Source organism: Hyla sarda, chromosome 3 (assembly GCF_029499605.1).
Source record: "Hyla sarda isolate aHylSar1 chromosome 3, aHylSar1.hap1, whole genome shotgun sequence".
In the NCBI taxonomy this organism is placed as follows: Eukaryota; Metazoa; Chordata; class Amphibia; order Anura; family Hylidae; genus Hyla; species Hyla sarda.
The window spans coordinates 194,476,439-194,504,167 of record NC_079191.1 but is presented as its reverse complement, the minus strand read 5'-3'; the positions used below and the strand labels follow the sequence as shown (position 1 = coordinate 194,504,167).

The 27,729-nt window shown below is 39.3% G+C and overlaps 2 protein-coding genes across 5 annotated transcripts in view; one reads left to right on the top strand and one right to left on the bottom strand.

Annotated features, from left to right (window-relative positions):
* The window catches only part of LOC130361992 (isoaspartyl peptidase/L-asparaginase-like), a 170,322-nt gene extending 149,736 nt beyond the window's left edge, over positions 1–20,586 (bottom strand). The window contains exon 1 of the mRNA XM_056565804.1: positions 20,544–20,586. The gene's annotated coding sequence lies outside the window, so the exon portion shown is untranslated. The remainder of the gene's footprint in view (positions 1–20,543) is intronic.
* Positions 1–27,729, top strand: part of KHDRBS2 (KH RNA binding domain containing, signal transduction associated 2) — a 495,176-nt gene that overhangs the window by 1,132 nt on the left and 466,315 nt on the right. The window lies entirely within an intron of this gene.

The following is a 27,729-nucleotide window of genomic DNA, read 5'->3' as shown; positions in this document are numbered from 1 at the left end:
TCTGTTTTCTTATTTAAAAAAAAAAAAAAAAACTAACTGCTGCCTGCTTGGGTTCTAAGTAATAAGACACTGTACTCAGCTCACAATACAAGTGGCGAGGTTACGATCTGCCTTGGTGCTGTTTACTTACCTGGATGATGTGCCGTCCCTGGTTTCATGATGATGCTCCAAACTTACTCTAGCCGTAGTGATTGGCTGCAATGAGTTTGGAATATCAGGAGAGCCGGGACAGCGCATCATGGAATAGGTGAGGAAATGGGGTAGACCAAGATTGGCACTGGAGCGGGCAAGGTAAGTACAGTGTTTATTATTTTTATAACCCTAGTATGCAGATCCTTTTTTAACTTAATTAGAGAACTCTCTAATTAAGTGCACACATTCATAGTATCTATAGATGAGCAAACTTACAGTAAATTCGATTCGTCACGAACTTCTCGGCTCGGCAGTTGATGACTTATCCTGCGTAAATTAGTTCAGCCTTCAGGTGTTCCGGTGGGCTGGAAAAGGTGGATACATTCCTAGGAAAGAGACTCCTAGGACTGTATCCACCTTTTCCAGCCCACCAGAGCACCGGAAAGCTGAACTAATTTATGCAGGAAAAGTCATCAACTGCCGAGCCGAGAAGTTCGTGACGAATCGAATTTACTGTAAGTTCGCTCATCTCTAATAGTATCCATTCATACTTTGAAATTAAATTGACTTAATATTGTAAGACGTGCCAAATGATAGATTGAAGCAATTGGACATTTTTACTTGCAAATGACAATATATGTTATTTTCATAAATGGATGCAAAAAAAATATTGCATAAAATGGTTGAACAATTCTTTCAACTGCAATGCCCACCAGGATCTTGAGGTGCCTTCTAAACATTGTAATCTACATAAAGAGTTCAAAAAGTTTATACCGCCCTTATAAGAAATCTGGATCAACGCTTTGTAAAATAGGGGTCGATTGCATCTTTTAAGTTCACTTTTTATGTGCATCTTTTAGATGTCCTTGTTTTAGACTACATAGTGTATCTCAGTGTTTACATCTTCTTAACTATAAGAATTGCATACTACATAAGAATTGCGTACTGCGTATGGGTTTATTGGTCTGACATAATACTTTTTTGTTTCAAAATTTGGCAAGTTTAATACCAAAGTTTATGTGCTGTTTTGGGTATTATTAGCTAATGTATTGTTTTGTATTTAGTAAAATTACTTTTTTCCACACAAAATTTACTCAACTGGCTAAATATAAATCAGGTTAGAAGCTGCACATGCTCACAAGCCAATACATAACATGACATATTTATAAATGCACCTGTACATTATTTATAGTAATATTTATATAAAATCTTTAAGATTTTATATAAGATAACATTTACATTCAGCATTTGTTTTGAATGAATTAGCCATGCACTTATGTTTCAGACACCAACCAATACATACCAATAATACTTGTGTAATGGAGTAGAAATATTACTGTAGTCTGCTATATTACCAGTTGGGGGAGTATGTGTAATCCAAAAATACCTTCCATGTCTTTATCTTCTTTTGTCAACCTGAACATCCAAATCTATGGTATATGTCATGAAAGTATTTTCTTTTTATTATGGACTATGAATGACACAATAGTTAAAGCTCATCTGCACCTGAACGTTAAAGAGTACCTCTCATGATCTTGTTAAATGTTATAATCCTCCCAGTTCACTGCCCCCATCATGATAAACTATTCCCTGCCTTTATTTTTATCATTGTTTAGTTTTCTACCTTGATATTGCTCTGTATTTTCTGCTTAGTCTCAGTCAGATTCACAGACTGGGAAGGGGTGTTACCCAGCAGGTGTGACATCATCTGAAGCCATACAGGGGAGAACTTCCTCCCTCACTCTGCTACACAAAGCCCAAAGCAGTTCAGTGTGTGAGATGCAAAACAAAAGGAAGGGTCGGCACTCGTGTCCCATAGTGGTGCACGCGGAAGGCAGTACACAGGTAGAAAAGAAATCCCTGCACTCACTGCCTTCTTCTGCCAAGTGTTACTTGTTTATTTATACTAGCACTGTGTAAATAAACATGTAACACTTGGCAGAAGATTACAATGAGTGCCAGGATTTCTTTTCTACCAGTATATGCGATGAGCTAAGATTGGCTATTGCTGCACACACACCCCTCAGCATTTCCTGATTTTTTGCTTCTGCCAGGCCGGCAGGTGTCAACAGTCTGTGAAAAAGATGGGGGAAAATGTGCTCTGGACAAGTAGGGAAACACCTAGTGGCAGCTTTTTTAAACACAAATAAAATATAGAAAAGTTAATTTTATTAAACAAAGTATATTAGAAATATTTTTTATTTACCATAGGGAGTGCAATTGCAAAAATGTTTTTAATGACAGTCCCCATTTGATGTCATAGACATATGACATCTTTTTTCTATTTAAACCCATTTTATTGTGTATTTGCTATGCCATGACTAAGGGTCCTGTTTGACCCGAAACGCGTTGGTGTTACTGTGCTACCCATGTGATCTCTAATAAATTGTTCCAGATTCACTGCACTCTGCACTGGATATTTTCTTCTCTTGTGCTATTGTGTGACCGGGAGCACTGCTGGTTAATCCGCACACAGGTGTGCATGTTCAGCTGAGGTGAGCCGCCGATTTTGTCTATGTCCAGTGCCCATTTAAGGTTTAAATATAGTTAGGAACAAAAGTAAGTATCAGCCAGCCAAATCATCATCTTTATTGGAACTAGTAAAAGTCACAATGTATGGCAATAGCCAGGATAAAAATTTGCAACAGAACAAATAAAAAGGCATTGACGCATTTTGGGCTGTGACCCTTTGTTTATGCACTTGGTGCATAGATGAAGTGTCATGACCCGAAATGCTTCCACACCTTTTTCTTTGCTCTGTTGCAAGGTTTATCTTGGCTATTGCCATGCTTTGTGACATTTACTTGTTCCAATAAAGATGATGATTTTACCACTGGCTGATACTTACTTTTGTTCCTGATTGCTCAGAGTCTGCAGCCGTGTTGGGGATTGTTGTGATCGGACCTTTCCTTCTATCTCTTTAAATTTAGTTAAACATACAGTATTCATTATCTTAGTCCAGTAATGCTGTCCTCACGGAGTATAGGAAGCTAATAAATGGGGTACTTTTTGGCAATGTTTTCTTTGTTACTCCAGCTGTCCCTGTGTTTGAATGTCCTCACAAGTTTTTACATGACTTACAAAACAGTAATAAAACTCTGACAAATGAAATCTGCAGAGATAGTATATTGTTAAGCTGACCATACAAATGTTCCTTCTGACTATACATGGGCTTAGCTAAGTGTTCATGTTTTTTTTTTCAATAAGAAGAGCCCTCTCTGGCAGTCGCTTAAAGGGGTTATCCACCATAAGGTGGATTTTAGTACGCACCTGGCAGGCAGTAATGGACATGCTTAGGAAGGATCTGCACTCGTCTTGGGGCTAAATGGCTATGTGATGAGATTACCATAACATTGTGGCTAGCTTTTTGTGAACTGGTATTTCCTGTTTAATTTTTCTTTTTTTGACTACAAATCCCATAATTCCCTTTTTCTCCCTCCCAACATCAGCCACCCCACCCATTGAAACATAAATGAGCTGCATCCATTCAAAAGACCTGTGGTTTTCAATCAGGGTGCCTACAGCTGTTGCATTAGTTGCAGATTGATCTCTCTTCCACCAAGCGATCGCTCCACCCATTGAAGAAGACAGGCTCCCTGTCATCAGCTGACTAGTAAGTCAGGTCTCGGCCGCATTGCAAGCTGGAAAAAATCTGAGACAACAGTCATTTTGTATGCTGTTAAAAATAAATATTGGGGGGAAAATTACAGAAGAATTGTGAGAAAACCGTCACATATAGGTACAGACACTATATTATGAACTACACTAACTTAATAGCCCCTGTAGCACAGACAAATAACAAAAAATCCTGGAATACCCCTTTAACTGTTATTAAACAAATCCATTCTGGGTGCCACAACACATTAACATGCTTGCAACAGTCTCCAATGATTTCACAAATCCTTCCAGTCTGCGTGTTGCGACCAGTGATGCCCCTGACATCATGTCCAGGGAGTGGAGAAGGATGTTACTTATCAGTGTGGCACAGGAGGATGTCACTCGTCAGACTCAACAAGCATGTACCTGAACCAGACGGAGATGCACTGAGAGAAACTGACTAGGTTGGAATAATATGACATGGCAGGGGAACAAGGCGTGAGATAAAGTGGTACAGGGGGATCAAGGTGTGGAATCAAGTATAGGGTGGGATCAAGGGGGGTGGCATAGAGTGGGGTCAAGTAGGGGATTTAAATGGTACAGGGGGTCATCAAGAGGGGAAAAATGGCACAGGGGGGGATCAAGGGGAAGAATAAAATGGCACAGGGGGGATGTAATTGTGCAAGAGGGGATAAAATGGCACAGGGGAGTAGCGTCACTTTTGTAATACTGATACTCATACATATATATGTAGCGTACTATTGTGGCACCGTGAAGACTGATGGTCCCACCACCAGGTCAATGTAAGATACACAACATGATATGTGCAATTGGCGGTACAGCGAAAATGTGTCACAAAACTATACATCATGCCTAAAAAGGGTTACTCCAACATGAAACATTTGGAAGCTTTGACTGGCAGACAGGCTTTAATCATGGAAAGCAAATCACCAGTGATAACTGTTTCATTTGGTCCCCATATATCTCAGCTCACTAGACCTAAGGTAGACCGGCTTCCTTTAGGAAAGCATCGTGTAGAGTTTTGCTTCAATATAATATTTTTAAGTGGATATTGGCATAGATGGGGAACATTTTTAAAAATCTGTGTAGAGAAGGAGTGGTGCAGTTGTCTCAAGCAACAAATCAGATTGCTTCTCTAATTTTTCAGAGGCCTTTTTAAAAATGAAAGAAGCAATCTGATTGGTTGCTATGGGCAACTGCACTGCTCTTCCGCTACAAACATTTTGACAAATCCCCCCCAATGTTCATTTTGTGATTGCCTAAATATAAAATATTGGAAGCTTTTCAGTTCTTAATAATGTTACTGAAATCTATTATATAACATAATTATAAGTTAACTAGGTAATAATTAATCCTTTCCTATTTATTGCAGTATAAATAAGCAAGTAGTTAACAGGTAACATAGACCAAAGAAAGGAAAAAGTAAACAGAGGAGAGTTATTTCTTCACCGTTGTGACCCTGTTGTTCTCCGGCACAGATGCAGAAAGCAGTCTATGCAATAAAAGAAATGTTGATGAACTCTATAAGTCTCTAAGACACGACATAAGTAACATGGTGCGTATTTAAAATCTGTTCCAGAAATATACTCCAAGGAGATAGAAAACACAACAGGGAAGAGACAAATTAATTAAATAAAATGTTCAGCAGGAATACGTGCTCCAATAAACAATGGCAGATGAAAAGGAATGTAAAGTGTACAATGCAGAGTTTTTAAGAAATAAAAATAATACACTAAATGAAATGCCATCATGTATATTACAAAAATACACTTAGGCAGAGATTTATCAAAGTCTGTGCAGAGGAAAAGTTTCCCATAGTAACCAACCAGATTTCAGCTTTTATTTTATATAAAAAAAAAAAAGTGATCTGATTGGTTGCTATGGGAAACTGTATCACTTTTCCTTTGCACAGGTTTTGATAAATCTCTCCCCCCCCCCCCTTAGAGTCTGTTTTAAGTTTTGCTTAATATGTGAAAAACACAAAGGAACAAAAAGACGGTTCTCTAAGTGCCGTTATGACAAGTAAAACAGGTGTAGAATCAGAGTAGTGAATCTCACCACTCCCCTGTTTGTGTTGCGCTGTGTACACAACACCGGATCTGACGAAGAGAACGGTTAGTTCTCAAAACTCATTGGCCATCAGAATAATGCCCTACTTTTAATATATCTTATTACAAGTCCGTTCCTAATGTTAAACCCACTTCATAGCCATGGGACCACCTGTCAGAGACTTCCATATTTTCCTCTAGGCTCCCGTAGATCTTCCCAAACATGAAGACTTTACAGAGGGTCTTCCTTTAGGGTGATTAAGTGTGTGTTTGTCATAAAACGGGTTCCCTTTAACAAATGCACCTATTGAGAGCACTATGGGCTCTTGTGTGCACTGTAGTCATCTACTAAACAGCTTCTCAAACACAATGGGCAAGATTTCTTAATACCTGTCCATAGCAACCAATCAGATCGCTTCTTTCATTGTTGAAAATGCCTCTGAAAAATGAAAGACGCAAGCTAATTGGTTGTTATAGGCAAATTGGCAACTTTTCCTCCGGACAGGTTTTGATAAATCTTCCTCAATGTTTAATGGAAATATATAATCAGAAAATGGCCTGGGCCAAACCCCTATAAAAACAGACTCCATATCAGACTCAAGATTAACGCAAACCTCCAACCAGACTCCCTACATACAGACCCTAGACCAGAACATAAAAGAAGCACAACCCAAACCAGAGTTCAAAATGAATTTGAACATTAGACACTAAAGATCAGACCAGATTCCAAAGAATTTCAGACCTCCTAGCTAAGACTTGGCTTCTTCCTAAAAATAATCTTGACTGTGCTCTGTTATTTTCATATGACTATAAATAAGATAACATAGTAATGTTAGTAAGTAGTTAGTTCTTACTCTTAAAGTGTACCTGTTGTCAACAAAAACTTTTTATATAATGTAGATAATACCATTATATATATATTTGTAATATACATTGGTTAAAAAAGTTGTATATTTTTGTTCCTACAGCTATTGTTTGTGTCTCTATGAGAAGTCAAAATACAGGAAGTGAGGGTGGGCAAGCAGGGGTCTGTGCAATTAAAGGGGTATTCTGGGCAAAAACATTTTATCCTCTATCCAAAGGATAGGGGATAAGATGTCTGATCTCGGGGGCCCGCTGGATAGGGGATAAAATGTTTTTTGCCCGGAATACCCCTTTAAGACAAGCAGGGCTCTGTGCACTTAAGACAAGCAGGGCTCTGCACACTGAGGCTCTAAGACATACCCCTGGCTCACACAGCAGGATGATTGACAAGCCAGGAGACTGCACAGAGCCCTGCTTCTCCTGCCCTCACTTACTGTATTTGGACTCCTCATAGACACACACAGGCAACAGCTGCAGGGACAGCATTTTTTCACCCAAAAATATACACATTTTTTTTTAATCAATGTATATTACAAATATACATATGGTATTATCTACGTTATATCAAAAGTTTTTGTTGGCGAAAGGTACACTTTAACATGTTGCTGCCAGCTAGCTGCAAGAAAATGAAATTTTAAACACCTACATAGGTTTTATTGTTCACAATTTGATATCATACAGTAGTAAGATCTATCTTGTCAATTGTATTATTTATAAAATTATTATTTCTCATTATTCTCCAATAAAGCTTAAGAGATTGTTACCTGGGAGTTTAAATGGTCTAGATTGTAAAAACAAGGATGAGTACCTTGGCTTTTGTCAGAAAGTTTGTCTGAATGCTTACCAGATGATATCACCATAGCTCAGAAGTCATTTTTATAATATTTTTTTTTATTGTGTTGCTCAGCAATCTGTAGCACTTTTGTTTTTGCTTCTCTAGAGCTTGCTTTAGACTGAATTTATATGTAATTCCTCATTCCATGATTCCTCTCTCAAAGGCATTGCCTCTTATTTCCTGTAGGCCATATGCCCCACCATTACAAGGTGTAAGATAGTGCTGTAAATACTCATTGTCTAAACACACAAGACAGAACTGCTATTGACATTGCATAAGATGCTTCCCAGCATGTGAAACACAATCCCTCCAGACACAGGAGAAGGATGGAAAGCAGAGAGCATGTTTATACAATTATTTAAGCTCTGCCCCTTAGCATCAAATCACTTAGTGGGACCAAAAAAGAAAGTAAAGAAAACTAAAAAGAATGTTTTACTATATATATATATATATATATATATATATATATATATATATATATGCATTGCTGTGTTTTGTTCTCATAATATGTTTTGTTAACACAGATCAAAATATGATAAAGAAGTCATGTGTACCCCAAAATGGTACCAATAAAAACGCATCAACTCATCCTGCAAAAAATATTTTTGTGTAAAAGTAGCAAAATATGAAACAGAACACTGTAATCATGCCAACCAGCAGAATAAAATTAGTATGTCATTTATACTTCATGGCGATGGCATTTAAAAAAAAATCTATCAAATCAAAAATTGCAGTTTTTTTCAATTCTATCACCATCTAAACTTTCCCTAATCCCCCTCCGCATCTGTCACTGACTAACTCTATCCCTGCATTTTTTTTGCTTTAAAAACCCCTAAAAATACATTTTTTCTATGCTCTCCAGTAGCTTAATTCAAAGCACAATGCACAGGAGGTTGTCATAGCAACGGCAAGTCCGTGGAGAGAGCAGATAAGCAGTGCATATATAATTAGCCATGTGGAAAATGGATAGAGGGGAGAGGAACTGAGAAAAAGAGAAGAGGGAATGTATCCTCTCTGTTTGGTCCCTGCTTGTGCATGAGCTGAGTGCTCCCTCTCCCTCCTGCCTGTCTGACTGACAGGCTGGGAGCTGCACAGAGCAGATTTCAGACTCACTCACTGAATCCAAAATTATTGCTGACAGGATTGCCAGGGAGACCCCTAGTGGAGAAGTTTTTAAAGTTAAAAAAAAAACATGAAAGGAGGAATTTTTTTTTAAATAAATGCAATAAAAAAGTTATTCAGTAGTGCTTTATCTTTAATATATAAAAAGTTTGTTTCATGAGAGGTACAGTTTAAGAAATTTCTAAACGTATTTCAATGATATGTACCCCAAAATTTATATTTTTTTTGAGTCCCACACAAAAACAGGATAACTTTGGGAAATGGACTAATGGACCAAGAGCAGGAGGCCAGAAGCTGCAGGTACAATTTGTCACAGCTTTTAGTGTGATGTGCCTACACTATGTAGTGAGAGACTTACATTAACAAGCAGCTGTTTCCATCTTTAGTAGGTTAACCCATTAAAAACTGTTGTGTCCTCCTTTAGCATGTTAACCTATTGCACTTAGCTGGGCTACATAATACACAAGACAATCTTTTATGGCTAATAATATTTTGTAAAGTTCAAGCTTTTGTAAAGTTCAAGCTTTTGAAAGGAAGTTAGGGAATCTTTTGTCTGAGCTGCGTTTTGCTGATTGCAGCCTATTGGGACACATTGGTATATTATTTGCCAGATCTGTAGTTAACTTTTGTTTAATGTATTAAAAAAATAGTTGAATCAATTCTCCAAGTGTATTCTATGTAGCAGGACTCTCAATAAAGTGCAATATAGGCAAATTTATTTGCTTATGCTGAATCCTGGCCTGATCTTACCACAAGCTTTCACTCCATTAAGATGATATACCAGATCAGCTCTTCCTCACAGTTGGTACCTACCAGAAGACAAGAATCTTGCCAAATTTTGATCTCTCTCTAGCATAATAAAAGAAAAACCTGCTTTTCTGTAATTTGAAGGAAAAGGATTAGACTTTTTTAATGATCTGTAGTTGAGAGAAGTCTAAAGATTTAATTTGCAGTAATTGATTGTGTTTTTCCTGGAAGCAATTGGTTCTCTTTAATTGGATTCTTATGTGGGTAAGTGTGTCTATACCTTAGGTAGAAGAAGAAATATATATATTAAAAATTGTCATTGTCGTTCTTAATGTAAATCCTTAGGCAAGGTTATAATAGAATATTAAATTTAATAATAGCATGAAACAATGTTTTTCCAGCCTGAAGCAGGCACTTCATGCTCTACCTTAGGTAGGAAATTGGTAAATTGTAAACTCTGCTTGGATCATAGACTTCTTTCAAGATAACATTTTTTCCCAACTATACAGCAGGAAAAACAGCAGCCCGTTCAGAGATTTAGGTGCCAAATTTAAAAAGCATATCATTTTTCAAAATTACTATTGCTCATGGTGGGAAATGTTTTTTATTTTTAGAAAATTGACTGCACCATTAGAGGTACACTTTAGCTATTTAAAGGGGTACTCTGCCCCTAGACATCTTATCCCCTATCCAAAGGATAGGGGATAAGATGTCAGATCGCCGCGGTCCCGCTGCTGGGGACCCCGGGGATCGTCGCTGCGGCACCCCGCTATCATTGCTGCACAGAGCGAGTTCGCTCTGCATGTAATGACGGGCCATACAAGGGCCGGAGCATCGTTACGTCACGGCTCCGCCCCTCGTGATGTCACGACCCGCCCCCTCAATACAAGTCTATGGGAGGGGGCGTGGCGGTCGTGACGCCCCCTGTCATAGACTTGCATTAAGGGGACGGGCCGTGATGTCACAAGGGGCGGAGCCATGATGTCACGCTGCTCCATCCCCTCTATCGCCCGTCATTACGCACAGAGCGAACTCGCTCTGTGCAGCAATGATAACGCGGTGCCGCAGTGGCGATCCCCGGGGTCCCCAGCAGCAGAACCATGGCGATCTGACATCTTATCCCCTATCCTTTGGATAGGGGATAAGATGTCTAGGGGAGGAGTACCCCTTTAAGGACCCATTTTCACCTTAAAGACTCAAAACAATCTTCGTTTTTGCAATTTCGTTTTTTCCTCCTCATCTTCTAAAAATCATAACACGTTCATTTTTGCCCCTACAGACCCATATAAGGGCTTGTTTTTTGCATCACCAATTGTACTTTGTAATGACATTACTTATTTTGTAACATAATGTGCAGCAAAACCCCCAAAAAAATTTGTGAAAAGAAAAAAAAAAAGAAAAGAAAAAAAAACCTATTTTGCTACTTTTTAGGGTTTTTTACGCAGTGCACTTTTTGGTAAAAATTACACATCATCTTTATTCTGTAGGTCCAAACAGTTATAGGGATACCCAATTTATGTAGGTTTTATTTATTCTACTACTTTAAAAAAAATTCTAACTACATGCACCAAAATTTGTATGTTTAAAATTGTCATCATCTTCCCTCCCCCCCCCCCCCCCTATAACTTTTTTATTTTTCCGGTATTTTTATGGTATATGAAGTGACCCAAAATTCGCTATTTTGGACTTTGGTATTTTTTTACATGTACGCCATCGATCATGCAGTTTAGATAACTTATATTGCGCTTTAGATAACTTATTCTTATTATATTTTAATAGTTTGGACATTTATGCACATGGTTTTTTATTACATTATTTGATTTCAAAAATAGGAAAAGGGGGGTCATTTAAACTTTTATGGGGGAGGGGCTTATTAACATTTATTCTCTTATTTTTTTACCACTTATCTAGGCATGGAGCAGTAGATCGCCGATCGGAAAACGAGGAGGCAGGTGAGGACCCTCCCGTTGTCCAGTAAGCTGATCGGGACATTGCGATTCGGAAGCGATAGTCCTGATCAGCTTCGCTGAGCTGCCGAGCAGCCCGATCGGTGGTGCCCAGCATTAACCGTGGGTCCTGGATGCCCGTAGCAACCGAGACCCACGGGGTTTAACCCGTTCTCTGCTTGTGAGTCCCGTTAGTGGGACTCAGGACGTACAGGTATGCCCTGAGTCCTTAAGGACTCGGGAACGAGGGCATACATGTACGCCCTACGTCCTTGAGGGGTTAAGTAAAATGTAGCCCATGCGTCCGCACTAGATTAGAGAACCTGAAGCATTATGTGTACTATGTAATAGTGTCATTATCTCTTTCCCTAGCTGTTGCAGCTCTTTGTCTATTAATACAGTGCGAACATTAGTAGGCACTCACATGTTATATAGTAAGCTCCAAAATCCATGCTAAAAAGAAACAATTTGATGGATAAGAAAACTTTTATCTCAAGTATGAAATAGAGTATATAATATACTGAGAAAAAGACTTTGGGCGTTGCTTGGATGTTGTGATGCAGCTGATGTGAAGGTGTTGTGCCATCTGTTGTGTACGACAATATACATCCTTGCTGGAACTGGTTTAAACTGACAATGATGCTTATGTATATTTGTGCAAAAAGGAATAGAAACAGTTGACAAAGCAAATGAATGTAATTGATCTCATCGTAAAACCTTACACCCTTTCAGCATGTTGCAGTAATATGTTTATTGGCATAGTCATTTCAGGGAAGATAAATTCCTTAAAGGAACACTTCAAGCTAAACTACCGTACTATACTTTATTATGCCAAGTGCAGGTACTCAGAGAGTAGGGCATGCTTTTGGCCAGAACCAAGCTAAGATTACAGAAGATGAGAGAAAGGAAACTTTTTCAAGAAAATGCTCTTTTCTTGTGTTTGGATTGAAACCAATTTAAAAAGTATTTATCTTCAATAATCTTAAACTCTGTAACTATAAGACAATTCATTCTCCATGTTAACCATATAGCTGCCATTGCATTTCCCAGTGGAATTATCATCTAGCTTTCACCTGTCAGAATGGAAATGCTACACACTCTACCAACATCATGTTGTAGATCAGGGGAAGCTAAGCACACTGATACATAGTTTTGTGGAAAAATCTTCTAAATTACTTGTGAATTATTCATTGGAATCCTGCTTATTTGTGCTTAGGGGTCCAATAGGCAGACCTACTCATAAACCTGAATACAGAAATAGTTATCAGTTATTGAATAGAACCGCCCACTGGACCTTTAAGCCCAAAACAAACAATGATTTCTGTCAATAAGTCAATAAGTCACAAGTCTGCTTAGCTCTACCTGCTTTATTACATGCTATATATATATATATATATATATATATATATATATACAGTATTTAATACTGCATGTTTGACATAACAGCTTCCCTTAACTCCTGAGTTATGCCATGGTTTTCTTAAAAAAAAAAAAACACAAAACAAACTTGATTTTAATAAACCGCTCCTTTTGTACTGCAGAAATAAATTAAGTAAAAGTATTGTGACATCGTGTAGCATGTATGTTTTCAGAGGGTGCCTAAACAAAGTCATGTATCCAGTTAGTTAGTACAGTTGAAGAAAGACATATTTCCTTCAAGTTCAACCAAGAAGGTGAAGGGTATGGGTGAATAAAGGGGAGCGGTTGTGATTCTATATTTCTGCATATGCATTAATGTTATTTTGTTCTGGGAATGTATATATACCATTTTGAAGCCCTCAACTGTTTCTGGTGTAACCAGTTCCTGAGGCAGATTGTCGCCCCTGGAGACTAAACCTATTTTTCTTTAGACAAAAGGCTTGGCCCTTCTCTTTTGAGGGGATTTTGCTTAGAACAGTTTTGAACTAATTTTTTTGCATAGTCCATATTTTATACTGATCATATTCCCCTTTAAACAGTTCTTCTCAAGACTAAACAAATGTAATTCTTTTCATCTTTCCTCATAAATAAGAGGTTCCATGCCCCTTATTAGTTGCACTTAGTTGCGAGTCTCTGTACCCTTTCCAGCTCCAGAACGTCCTTTTACGAACCGGCATCACAACTGAACAGCATATTCCAAGTGAGGTTGTTAAAATGCTTTATAAAGTAGTAATAGTATTATCATGTCCCTGTCCCGCAAGCTGCTTGACAATGCACACTGTTCTTTAGTCTATGATCTACAATTACACCAAATCCTTCTCTACCAGTTTAACCCCCCCAAAGACATATGTTGCATGCAGGTTTTTTTTGTTCTCAGGTTCATAACTTTACATTTATTCACATTAAACCTAATTAAAGTCGATGCCCATATACTAAGTGTGTCCAAGTAGGCTTGTAACTTATGCACGTCTTCCATAGACTTTACTGTATGACAAAGCATGGTGTCATCTGAAAGATAGGAACAGAGCTGTTGATCCCAACTAATAAATACTGTAAGTTAAACACAACTGGGCAAGTACTGAACTTTGGGATACACGGCTAACAACCAAGGACCAATCAGAGTATGAATCATTGACCACCACCCTCTGGAAACAGTCTATAATGCTTGGCAATGCGTTATATTTGGTAAAATATTCATCCTCACTATCCTAAGCAGACAGAGCAGAGCAAAGACACAGGCTGTCAATCATATCAAGGGGGCGTCACTATGGCCGCAGCAATGGGAGTAGGTAAGCATAGCTCCCCACCCATGGGACTGCTTACGGGGTGGCGGGGGAGACTTACAAACTTCATATCCTCACCATGCCTGCAGGTAGAAACATCCCCCGGGGATGGTGAGAAATAAGATGTTGCCATACATAACGCATTGCCAAGCGTTATATGTGGTAAAATCTAATGCTTGGTTCCCTTTAATTTACCTATCAGACTTCTATGAAGGACAGTGTGAAATAGCAAAATCCAGAAAAACTATATCCACAGCCACTCCTCTGTCAAGGCTAATGATCTGAATTATTTTAATACCTGCATTTTCTATCTTACATAAGAGCAATAATAGTGAGAGGTAAACAATATATTCTGCAGACATGACTTTCTGTTTTTTACGGCTGGAAGGTGATAATTAAAAATCAAACTGTCGGCAGCCAAGTCTACATTTCCTGAGAAATCCCAAATCGGAAGATGGATAGAAATGCATTGTGAACTGTAACCTTTTGATTTAGACTGAGTTCCTGGAGATCTTTATAAAATGATTGCTGGTACAGTAGGTCAGAGAATCGCTCCTGGAACTGCGTTCACCCCCATAAACAATAGCCCACGGTGAATCCGAGGCCTTCATTAAGCTTTTTATTTTCCTGAACTGACATTTCATTCTTTTGCGGTTTCTCAATAATTGATTTCCACTTTTCCTATCTAAAAGATATTGAATAATGTGTTATGCAAAGTAGGTGTTTTTTTTTTTATCAATTCCTGCTGAATTTTCAGCTTCCTAAGTCAATATAGATATTTTTTTCAACAAACATGATTTACAAATTGATAGACAACACATTTTACTACACATTCATTATAAAATACATGATTTTCTCAGAAAATGTAAAGACAAAATGTATGAAAATATACATATACATATACAAAATACACAAACATATACATTTATAAAAAGTTAAAATGCAGTAGCTCAGGAATAATTAATGACTTGACCCATAGATAAATATGTGTAGCTATTGTGAAGAGGTGAGGTGAGGCATTTGCCAGCATCTTCCATTTCCTAATAAGATGACATCAGGCTGTGCATCATAATATCATTGTCAATAATAAAGGACATAGCTGGTTTTGAGGGGGCCTTGATGCTTCTGCATAAGAAGAAAGGGGTATTCTAAATGGCATGTGGTAGGTGGGGGGAGGGGGCACATGTAATATCAAAATACAGAGGAAATAATGCATAAATTCATGAAAAATGAAGGGTAAGGAACTGTATTTGAAGACTTGCCCCCTGACCGGTATTCCACCAAGAGGCAGCTGTTGCCAGTATTTATTTTTCACTGGCCATATTACTTGATTTTATTTTTTATAAAAAAAAAAAAAAAAAATAGTACATTTGTATTACCTTAGTGTTACACTGTGTATTAATTCATTACTACGATATGCTGATGCTTATCGTTCATTCTTTTCTAGGTTTATTAAGAAAAAAAAAACAAAAAAACACCTAACCTAACCTCATTTCCATTTTCTCTTTTTGCCAGCAGCCCATATTCAAAACTGAGGTCATATACAGACTTTTACATATCAAAATAAAAATTTTATTTTGCAGATTAGACATTTATCCTTGTGCTATCATTATTTTCCCCTTTAACCCCTTAAGGACTTAAAGGGGTACTCCACTGGAAAACATTTTTTTTAATCAACTGTTGCCAGGAAGTTAAACAGATTTGTAAATTACTTCTATTAAAAAATCTTAATTCAGTACTTACCAGCTGCTGTATGCTCCACAAGACGTTCTTTTCTTTTTGAATTTCCTTTCTGTCTGACCACAGTGCTCTCTGCTGACACTAAAAAACAAAAGCACTTCCTGTGGAGCATACAGCAGCTGATAAGTACTGGAAGGATTAAGATTTTTTAATAGAAGTAATTTACAAATCTGCTTAACTTTCTGTTATCAGTTGATTAAAAAAAATGTTTTCCAGTGGAGTACCCCTTTAACCCCTTAATGACTCATTTTTATGTTTTAGTTTTTTCCTCCTCGTCTTCAAAAATTCATAACTATTTTATATTTTCATCCACAGACTAGTATGAAGGCTTGTTTTTTGCGCCACCAGTTGTTTGTTGTTATGTCCTCACTCACTTTACCATAAAATGTATGGCGCAACCAAAAACTTACTATTTGTGTGGGGAAATTAAAAAGAAAACCGCAATTTAGCAAATTTTGGAAGGTTTCTTTTTCACGCTGTACAATCTACGGTAAAAATGACATGTGTTTTTTATTCTTTGGATCAATATGATTAAAATGATACCCATGATAACATACTTTTGTATTACTGTTGCACTTAAAAAAAATCCCAAACTTTTAAATCAAATTAGTACGTTTAAAATCCCCCTATTTTGAAGACCTATAAAATGTTATATTATGGATGACCGGATACCTGCGGCAGCGCTGCGGGCGATCTGACCATCCATTTTTCTGACCACACTGCTGCAGACACCGTGATCTGTATTGCTCATGGTCAACTTAGGGGTTAATGGCGGACATCAGCGTGATCGCTCATGTCTGCCATTACCGGCGGGCCCCTGCCTGCTGATAGCAGCTGGGACCTGCCGTGCATGACGAGACGAGGGACCTGCCGTGACATCACAAGAAGCATGGCCGGCCCTCGCAGAGAGAAAACGGCCTTCAGAACATTTTGTTCCAAACGCTGGCCAGTGGTGTACCCCTTTAAAACATTGAACTTGCTGTTAGAAGAGAGTGATCTACTTTACATTTCATTTGCATTGGAAGCAGCTCTCATTTAATGAAAATTATATCAACACGTGTATGTTCTGTAAGTAGCCAGTTCATTTGGTTAATTAAAATTTTGCTTGAGAACGACTCTGAAGAGAGTCAAAATATCGCTGCTGTACACATTTATGGACATTTATCAATGGGTTTAGTCAGGTTTTCTTTACTGTAATTGTTGCAAAATTGTCGCAACTGCGACTACGCGATTTTTCGTGCGACATTTTGACTGGAAAGCGAGAAAAGCAAGTTTTCCAAAAATTTACTACATAGTAATAATTTTTAAATGGACTACGGGTAGTCAGGTATTTATTAACTGCGACAGTCGCAACTGCGCAAAAGAAAGTCAAAAGTCGCAACAGGGTTAAAAATTTACAAAATTTACTCCAGCTCAAACATGGAGCAGAAAAAGCTACTACCAAAGTAAGAAAGTAAAAATTGCTTACGTGAAAGAAAATTATCAACAGGCTGAAACCAGTTGATAAATAAGTCACACATAAGCAAAAAAAAAAATAGTAAGGAAAAAATGACTAAAAAAAAGAATACATAAGCAAACATTGATAAATGTCCCTCATTGTGATGGAATTACTTTTTTTTTTACTGTTTTGGAGTGCTGCATTTTGCTTTTGTTTTTGTATTTATCTAGGATGGTGTGGACCTTAAGACCTTATTCCTTATATTTCCTTTCAAACACAAGGATGGGGTTAAGGTCATGGACAAAAAATGAACTAAAAAATTGTGCTTAATTCCCTCAAAGTTACATATTATAGGTGGATTTTGCTAAACATAAGAAGATTAACTATTGGTGGTTTCCTAACAATGCTTTTAGTATTTATGCATTCGCCAATTAGCCAACAAAATCTTCTTAACAACTCCAATTTGTCAAAAAACATGTAAAACATTTATTGTTAAGCATCAATAATGTCAGAAAACAACTATGATAGATATAGTGTAAGGCACTTGGAAATTGCCACAGGCTTTAACCACATTAACTTCCATCGCTCAAGCGCATGAGATTCCAAGCCTTAACTGAGATTTTATTATAGCTACATTTGAAATGTACAAGAACTTTAATCTAACACAAAATGATTTCAAATGCAAATGTTTACTTAGCTTTGTTTTCATTGTCTTCCTATTTTACAACAGACCTTACCTTCCTCCTCAATTACATTTTTAGAGAACTACATTTGCCTGCTCATTTACATAAAATGGGCATTCTTAGGCAGTGTTTTTGTTATTTTCCAGCTGCAGGCCTTCATTGTCCAGTAAATTAGGAGTCACATTTTAAGACATATGCTTACAGAGACATGAGGGAAGGAATCAGATTGGGAGACTGGACTGCAGCTCCATGGCATGTCAAGTTATGACATATCGATCTCTGTGTGAACATGCCCATTAGGGTATGTTTACACAGATTTTTTTGAAGAGTAATTTTCTTAATTTATGAATGGTATGACAACATACACAAGAAAAAAGGCGTAATATTATCGAGGTTTGAGGCAGAAAGATATAATGGAGACATAATGGCTCTCATTTACTATTGCAAGCCCAACCTGTTTTGTTGGGTTGCGCGCCAGAATCTGGCGCATTGCACAACAAATTGTGTTTGCGCCAGTTAATTTTTTTATTTTTGGCCCATTGCACCAAATTTACACATTAAGGACCCAGGGAATACAGGTACGCCTTACGTTCTCTGACTTAAGGATCCAAGGCATACCTGTACGCCCGTGGGAATTCCGGTCCCCGCCACGTGCTGGGCGGGGACCGGACCAGGATGCCTGCTGAAATCAGCAGGCACCCCGTGCAACCCCCCCCCCCATTTCAGATCAGATTTGCGGCGATTCCGGGTCAATCGGGTCCCCAGAAAAAAGGGTGAAAGGTGCCATTACCAGCCGACAAATCAGGACGCCTTCTGTGGTGGTGTCCCTAATGGCACCCGCTCCGCCCCTACCCTACTCATGCACAAACTACCAAAGGGCATGCTGGGAGTTGCAGTAGTGTGCCTCCAACTGTTGCATAACTACAAGTCCCAGCATGCCCTTCGGCTGTAAGTGCATGCTGAGAGTTGTAGTATCACAACAGCTGAAGGCACACTGGTTGCCAAACACAGAGTTTGTTACCTAACTTAGTGTTTCGCAACCAGTGTGCCTCCAGCTGTTGCAAACTACAACTCCCAGCATGCACTGATAGACCGTACATGCTGGGAGTTGTAGTTTTGCAACATCTGGAGGCACACTGGTTGCGAAACACCAAGTTAAGTAACAAACTCTCAGAGTTTTGCAACCAGTTTGCCTCCAGTGTACCTCCAGCAGTTGCAACTACAACCCCCAGCATGCATGGGCAGTCAAAGGGCATCCTGGGAGTGTTAGTATTAGTAGTATGCCTCTAGCTGTTGCATAACCACAAGTCTGGCTGTGCGTGCATGCTGGTGGTTGCAGCTTTTGCAGCAGCTGAAGGCACACTGGTTGCAAAACACTGCGTTTGTTACCTAACTCAGTGTTTCACAACCAGTGTGCCTTCAGCTGTTGCAAAACTACAACCCCCAGCATGCCCCCCGCTGCGAATGTACAGGGTACATTCACACGGGCGGGGGTTTACAGTGATTTTCCTGTTGCAAGTTTGAGATGCAACAAATTTTCCGCTGCAGCTCAAACTCCCAGCAGGAAAGTCGCTGTAAACCCCCGCCATGTGAATGTACCCTAAAACACTACACTACACTACACCTACACAAAATAAGGGTAAAACACAACATATACATATACCCCTACACAGTTACACCCCTCCCCCCACCAATACAAATGAAAAACCTCTTGTACATCACTGTTTCCAAAACGGAGCCTCCAGCTGTTGCAAAACAACAACTCCCAGTATTGCTGGACAGCCATTGACTGTTCTGGCATGCTATGAGTTTTGCAACAGCTGGAGGCACCCTGTGTGGGAAGCACTGCCATAGGGTAATTTTGGTATTGGAGGCAAGTGTAATTTTTGCATCCATCCCTATGCAAATCCCTAATTCAGGCCTCAAATGCACATGGCGCTCCGTCACTTCGGAGCACTGTCGTATTTCAAGGCAACAGTTTAGGGCCACATATGGGGTATTTCCGTACTCAGGAGAAATTGCCTAACAAATTTTGGGGGTCTTTTACTCATTTCACCCCTTATGAAAAGGTAAAGTTGGGGTCTACTCCAGGATGTTATTGTAAAAAAATTAAATTTTTACACTAACATGCTGGTGTTGCCCCATACTTTTCATTCAAAAGAGGTAAAAGGAGAAATAGACCCCCAAAATTTGTAAGGCAATTTCTCCTGAGTACAGAAATACCCCATATGTGGACTTAAAATGCTCTACGGGTGCACAAAAAGGCTCAGGAGTGAGAGCGCCAGGTACGTGATTTGCACAGGGGTGGCTGATCGTTACAGCGGTTCTGACATAGCCCCCCCCCCCCCCCCAAAAAAAAAATGAAAAAACACCATTTCTTCTGAGTATATAAATACCCGTGTGTGGACGTAAAGTGCTCTGCGGCGCACTATAATGCTCAGAAGAGAAGGAGCGCCATTAGGCTTTTGGAGAGAGAATGTGTTCGGAATTGAAGGCCATGTGTGTTTACAGAGCAAATAGGTAAGAACAAATGGTCCGGCACTAACAGGACCAGGACTAGGATAGTGGTGAACGTGGAGAATATTCGGGTATATCGTGAGTAGCGGTGGTGCATATATCCAAAATAGCAAATGTCCATAGATGAAAAAGAAAACAGGATTTCACTCACCATCCAAAGAATCTTTATCCGATACCAGACATGACAAGCAAGGTGTGCAGGTGTGGAGGCGGGGGACGTGAACCGGAACAGACCGTTTTGCGCACTTGCGGAGCTTCCTCCAGCTGGTATGCGCCTGCCACACAAGAAGTGACGACTTATATAGGATATTTCAGATTGAGGAAAGTGAGTTCAGAGTCACCATATTCAGATGTGAAAAGTATGTTCTCACAATTTGCTACGTTCAGGTATGTGATGAATGCCTGGAAGTCATCTTTTGACCCTTCCCACACAATTAAAATATTGTCAACATACCTGAGAAAGAGTTTAGTATTGGTAACATACAGGTTCATAGAAGAAAATACATATCTGTGTTCAAAAGCAGCACTTTCCTCGATCTGAAATTAGTGATTACTGAGGGTCAATTACATTCACAAGGTTACAGAAAAAGCATCACTCGGAATTCCCTCCTTCATTTTAATAGTTCACACCCCGATCATGACTATTAGAACGAGGGTATCCATCATCAAAATCTAGACTTAATCAAAAACCTAAAAGATTTGTTTTTTCTCTAGCTAACTCTAATTTAAACACCTTTGTGGCTAACACTATCCGCAAGCACTGGTACATCCTGAAGTCCGACTCTGAATTAAAGGCGGTTGCTTCAAATACTCCCCTGCTAACATATAGAAAAAAAATCGCACCATAGGTGATTGACTTAAGAGTTTTTCAGGTGTGAACCAGGCTGTGCCAGTGTGCAGTAGTAGTTGGTTAAGAAGTACTACACCTAAGGGCAATTTTCCATGCAGATCTTGCTCTTTTAGTGCCCAAAATCTATCTACCAACTCCTTACAATTGGGTGGCTATCGTCATTATGTTAAGGACTTTATTACCTGCTGCTCAAACTCTCTCATATATCTTATTGTGTGCCCATGTGCCTTCTTTTACGTTGGCAAAACCATTCGGCCCCTCCACATTTGTTTTTGGAAACATGTAAGATCTATCCGTACTGGAGTTGGCGCCCCTAGATTAATTAACCAAGTAAAAGAAGCCCATGCCAGCGATCCAAGAGTCCTTAAGTTTGCCAGCATAGAAAGAGTTATCTCCCTACCAAATGGGGGAGATAAACATGCTGTACTGCTGAAAAGAGGCACATTGGATACTGAAGCTGGGAGCTACTGGTGCTCTCGGACTCAATCACCAAATCGAATTGGCACCCTTTCTATAAACTGACGGCACTCTATACTATACTCACATCTACAGTTAATGTGTTAAGTTGCTACTTACCTGTATTCTGGTTGTTAGAATTCTGCAGTTCACAGATACATGTTAGTCCCGAGCTGTTGTTGCTTTTAATCACATGATCACATTGTTTTGACACGTGACTTTTGACGCCGCCCACTGTGACTCCTATTTAAGTCGTCACTTCTCGTGCGGCAGGCGTATACCGGCTGGAAGAAGCACCGCAAGTGCGCGAAATGGTCTGTTCCGGTTCACGTCCCTTGCCTTCACACCTGCACACCTTGCTTGTCATGTCTTGTATCGAATAAATATTTGTTGGATGTGAGGGCAATCCTACGTGTTTACAGAGCCCCCATGGTGCCAGAACAGTGGACCCCCCCACATGTGACCCCATTTTGCAAACTACACCCCTCAAGGAGTGTAATAAGATGTGCAGTGAGTAGAGATGAGCGAATTTTTTGAAAAATTTTATTCAGCTGATTCGAAGAAATTTTCCCCCAAAATTAGTTTTGGTCCAAATTTATTTGTGGCGAATCACTATTTAAAACGGATCAATAAAGGTGTAGAACACTTTGCCTTGTCGTAACATGCATAGGGAGTGTGCTGTGTTAGTGAAATAATACTGTTATTCAGTCTGACAGGTAGATTACAGGCGTCGCTATTAGAATCACTGCCGCAGAGCGGAGGACAATATGCTTCATTACGCTTACAACTGTATTAGGTTATAAAAGTAGGTGTGTAGTTTTGGCTGGCCTTTCAGAGTAACTGGCCCAAATGATTTTAACAAGAAAAAAAAATCGTACACCACCTATGTACACACAGGTTACACTTATGAGAGGAGGACAATACTCTCCACTATGCTTACAACCTGTATTAGGCACTAAAAGTAGGTTACTATGGCTTTTAGTGCTCACCCTAACTGGCTCCTATTAGCTTTAGAATTGTAATACACCCCAGTGCTGCAATACAGAGTCGCTGTGTAGTACACCCAAGAGTGTACTTTCTCTCTCTCTTCCCTGTCAGTGCTTTTCTGCAGTGATTTGAGCTTGTGGTGAGTCGCTGCTGTAAAGCTTTTTTTTTCTGTGGCACACACACAAAATTGCAAAATCCAATCACTTGCTCAATGAGTACAGAGCTGTAGCATCATGTTAGGGACAGCTCTTGGCCATCTGACAATTGATCTTGGGAGCAGGGTCATTTGTCAGATCACAAAGAGCCGACCCTTAACATGATGCTACAGAAATAGGCAAAATTTGTAACTAGAGCACATCAAGAACTTGCATAAATTTGGAAAGTGGATATATTAGAACAAAAAAAAAAACTTTTGCCTGGAGGACTCCTTTAGTTTTTAGGGACTATTCTGATCATGTTTTTTGTTTTTTGTTATAGCAGTTACTACAGGAAATCTCCCAACATACATGCTGAATGCATCCATATCTTTCTGTTGTCAAACAGAATCCAAAAGAGTATCCTTATTCCCTCTGTCTGGTATACATCAGAAAAAAAGAAATATGCGAAGCAACTCATTTATATGCCCCCTGATCAGGTGACGTTCCCTTGGTGTCAGTGTTTCTCTCACTGTGGAGTCTTGCTAACTGACTGAAATATTTTTCCAAGCCAGACATCTCTCTAAAGAAAAGATTTAACCCAATCTGCAGACAGGGTTGGTCTGACTTGACTGTGAGAGGCTTATCAACATAGGTCAGAAAGGTTTTGGCGCTAGATGGCTTAAAAGTCTCTAAACACCATTAAAGGGGTACCCTAGACATCTTATCCTCTATCCAAAGGATAAGGAAAAAGATGTCAGATTGCCGGGGTCCCGCTGCTGGGGACCCCAGGGATCGCCGTTGCGGAACCCTGCTATCATTACTGCACAGAGCGAGTTCGCTCTGCACGTAATGACGGGCAATACAGGGGCCGGAGCATCGTTACATCACGGCTCTGCCCCTCATGATGTCATGGCCCGCCCCCTCAATACAAGTCTATGGGAGGGGGCGTGGCGGTCGTCACGGCTCCTGCCATAGACTTGCATTAATGGGGCGGACCGTGATGTCACGAGGGCCGGAGCCATGTCGTCACGCTGCTCCGTCCCCTGTATCGCTCGTCATTACGCACAGAGCGAACTCGCAGCGCGGTGCCGCAGCGGCGAACCCGGGGGTCCCCAGCAGCGGGACCCTGGCAATCTGACATCTTATCCCCTATCCTTTGGATAGGGGATAAAATGTCTAGGGGCAGAGTACCCCTTTAAGGTGTGCTTCTCAAGCAGAACCAAAATCCCTCTGACCTATGTTGATAGTCCCCTCACAGCCAAGTCAGACCAACCCTGCTCTGTTCAGAAAAGGGCCGATCCCCAAAACTGCAAATAGTTTTTTTTTTTTGGGGGGGGGGGGGGGGGAGAAATGTCTGGCTTGGCAAAATATCCCAGTCAGCAAAACTCTACAGTGAGTGATACACTGACACCAAGGGAGAGTCACCTGACCAAGTTGTATATTAATGTGGTACTTTGCATATTTCCCAGAATTCCCAGTGGAGCGCTTAATGCCATTATGGTGCTTTCCTTAGGGAAAACCAAAATCCCTCTGACCTAAGTATATCAGCACACTAAAAAAAAAAAAGCAGAATAGTGTATTTGACTACAAAATTCCATACTTAAAACACGCTAAGACATACTCATGGATATTATTGTTAACCTATTGATACTGTTTATGATATCATAAAGCTATCACATTCCGCAAAGAATTAGTAATAACATTTTGTCTGAACTGTTTTGCAAACAGGTTATTAACAAATCAATTATTTGTTACTACTTTATCTACTTCTGTACACATTTGCTTTTTATGCAGTCTGCTTTTGGTAACTGGGAAAAGGATACATTTTAACATTAATGAATATTCAAGCGTCTCTTGGGAACAGGAGGATATTAATAGAAAACTAAGCTTAAAAACACACTCAAGTTACTGCTGTATTTTTAAAGAAGCGTATTCATCACTTAATGTTATGACATATTGGAGAATGTATGCACAGAGTACCCTTGGCGTTTGTCATGCAGTGCTGCACAATACAGTGAATGGGGCAGTGTTGTAGTTTCCTACTAGTGTTGCTCGCGAATATTCGCAAAGCGAATTTTATTCGCGAATATTCGCGAATATAGCACTATATATTTGTAATTACGAATATTCATTTTTTTTTTGTTTGTTTTTTTCACAGTACACATCACAGTGATCATCCCTCTCTCCTTCCAGCTTGTGTGGTGTAAAGAAGGCTCTAATAGTACTGTGTGAAACTGGCGTGCGAATTTTCGCATATGCAAAAATTAGCATATGCGAATTTTCGCATATGCAAATTCTTATGCAAATTTTCGCATACGCGATTTTTCGCGCATGCGAAAATAAAACGAGGATATTACGAATATGTGAATATTCGCGAATATATGACGAATATTCGTCCATATATTCGCGAATATTCGCAAATTCGAATATGGCCTATGCTGCTCAACACTATTTCCTACACAGCAGGTAATCAAGAGCATTGATGTGCAAGGGAAGTCAGTAAAGAAGCTACAGTGCTTAGGCTACATTCACATCTAAAAATTGACTTAGGGATATCTGTTGGAAAATTAGCTAAATGATATGCTGATGTATACTATAGCGTACCTGCCTCAGATCAGTTGATTTCAATGAACTACATGCAGTGTTTTTTTTTTTTTCTATGAGACTAAGGCTGCGTTTCCACTAGGCATCTTTTTTTGTGTTGAAAACTGCCAATGCAGTTTTTGAGCCAAAGCCGGAAGTGTATTTAAAAGGAATGGTAAATATATAAGAAGTACTTATACTTCCCCTTCCTCTTGGACACACTTCGGGTTTTGGGTCAAAAACTGCCCTGGCAGTTTTCCAAAAAACCCAAGGGGTAACCCAGCCTTAAATATGCAGGAGACCTAATTTTCTATGCTCGGAAATGCATTTAGCCTAGTGACTATTAGACTACGGTCTAATGCAGTCACTGGATACGGTGGGGGTATGCTGTGGTAATTCTCCACATGCTGTTGGGCTGGTATACCAATTCTACTTTCATGTGTGAAAATAGCTTTATAAGTGATCCTGCCTTTTCTTTCAGATGGCAATTGGCCTTTCCATAACCAGTAAGTAATGGGATATCTAGGTGATAATTCATCATTTTCTTTAGAGTAAACATTTTTCTAAAACTAATACATATGAAAAGACTATCGAAATGGCTGAGAACAATGTTGTAAAATAATACATTATTACAAAAGATAACTGTGCATGTATGAAGTTGTAATAATCTACATATATGAAGTTGTAATAAACTACTGTACTAAGGCACTGCTGCAAGGTCTTGACACTGAACACAATGCCATCAGCATTATAAAACACCATTCCCACAAACACAGCATAATGGTAAATATGTGAACATCTCTCTTGGATGCCACATATAAACTATATTTATTTCCATATATGTTTTTCCATAAGTGCAGATGTAAACCACACCATTACTAATACCAACATAGTATTTTCTAACATTATAGTGCATGTTGCAGTTTGCATCATGCTTCAACACAGAAGCCACACCCTCTCGAAAACCACATCCTCTTTTTAGAATAAAGTATATTGCAAGAGAAAGGCTCAACTTTTACCTTCTATGAAAGCTTTTTAATCTAGTTATATATAACTTTTTCCCCTCACTTGACTTTTATTTATTTTTCGTTAATAAAATAAAAAAGATGTGTCCTAATAAATCCACATACCATTAAAAGAGTAAGGGTACCACAAAAAAAAAAAAATATAAATGAATTAAACATCACGTCATATTGCGTCATACACCTGCTTAGTATGTCACCTCTGCTGTTTGCTAGCAGCAGGACCCAGCAGAAAACAGCAGCCAGGGCTGCCATCAGAAATTTTGGGCCCGTACACAGCTTGTAGTCTGTCCGCCCCCTCCCTTCCCTCACTGCGGCACGCGTTAGATTTTATCTTAGTATCAGGCTTAGAAACATAAAATAATATCACCACTCCATATTAATTCTGCAGTGACTAAATAATACCACTATACTGTAAGGAAATAAAAGCCACTATGCACAGACCAGTATCACTAATAACACCACAAAACAAGAGACATATAATTCTGCCACACCAAGACTACTACCATTACCACTGACTAACACTGCTATATTGTTATTGAATAAAAACCACTATACAATAGATCAATAGCTCCTATATAGCAGTAGAATTGAGCTGTGCACAGGTGCTGCAGACCATATAAGTCATTATAGTTACATACTCAAAGGGGCATCTTCTCTGATCGGAGTCATTCACTTTCCTCTTTCTTCTCTATCTGTCCTGGGTCATCATGAAGATTTGTCCTGATCACAAATCGTCTTCACCAGACAAATATTTTAGGATTCTCACCTCTATACAAACCCCCTATATGTATTTCACTGACCCATATAGTAGTCCCTTCTGTGCCCCTGTATAGTATTAGGCCCCAACATTGTCCTCATACATTATAATGCATTCCCGTACATTGCTCTGATACATTATAATGCCCCCTCACATTGCCCCATATAATATAATGCCTCCGAACATTGCCCCATACAATATAATGCCCGCGTACATTGCCCTCCTATATAGTAATGACCCCTCACATTGCCGCCATATATAATAATGTCCTCGTACACATCCCCCATACATAATAAGGCCTCCTTACATTACCCCCCATAGATTATAATGCCCCCTCACATGGCCCCACACATAATAATGCCCCCTCACATGGCCCCCATATATAATCAGCCCCTCTCACATTGCCCCCATATAAGTAATGCCCCCTCACATTGCGCCTATATATAGTAATGCCACCTCACATGACCCTCATACATAATAATGCTCCCTCACATGGCCCCCATACATAATAATGCCCCCTCACATGGCCCCCATACATAATA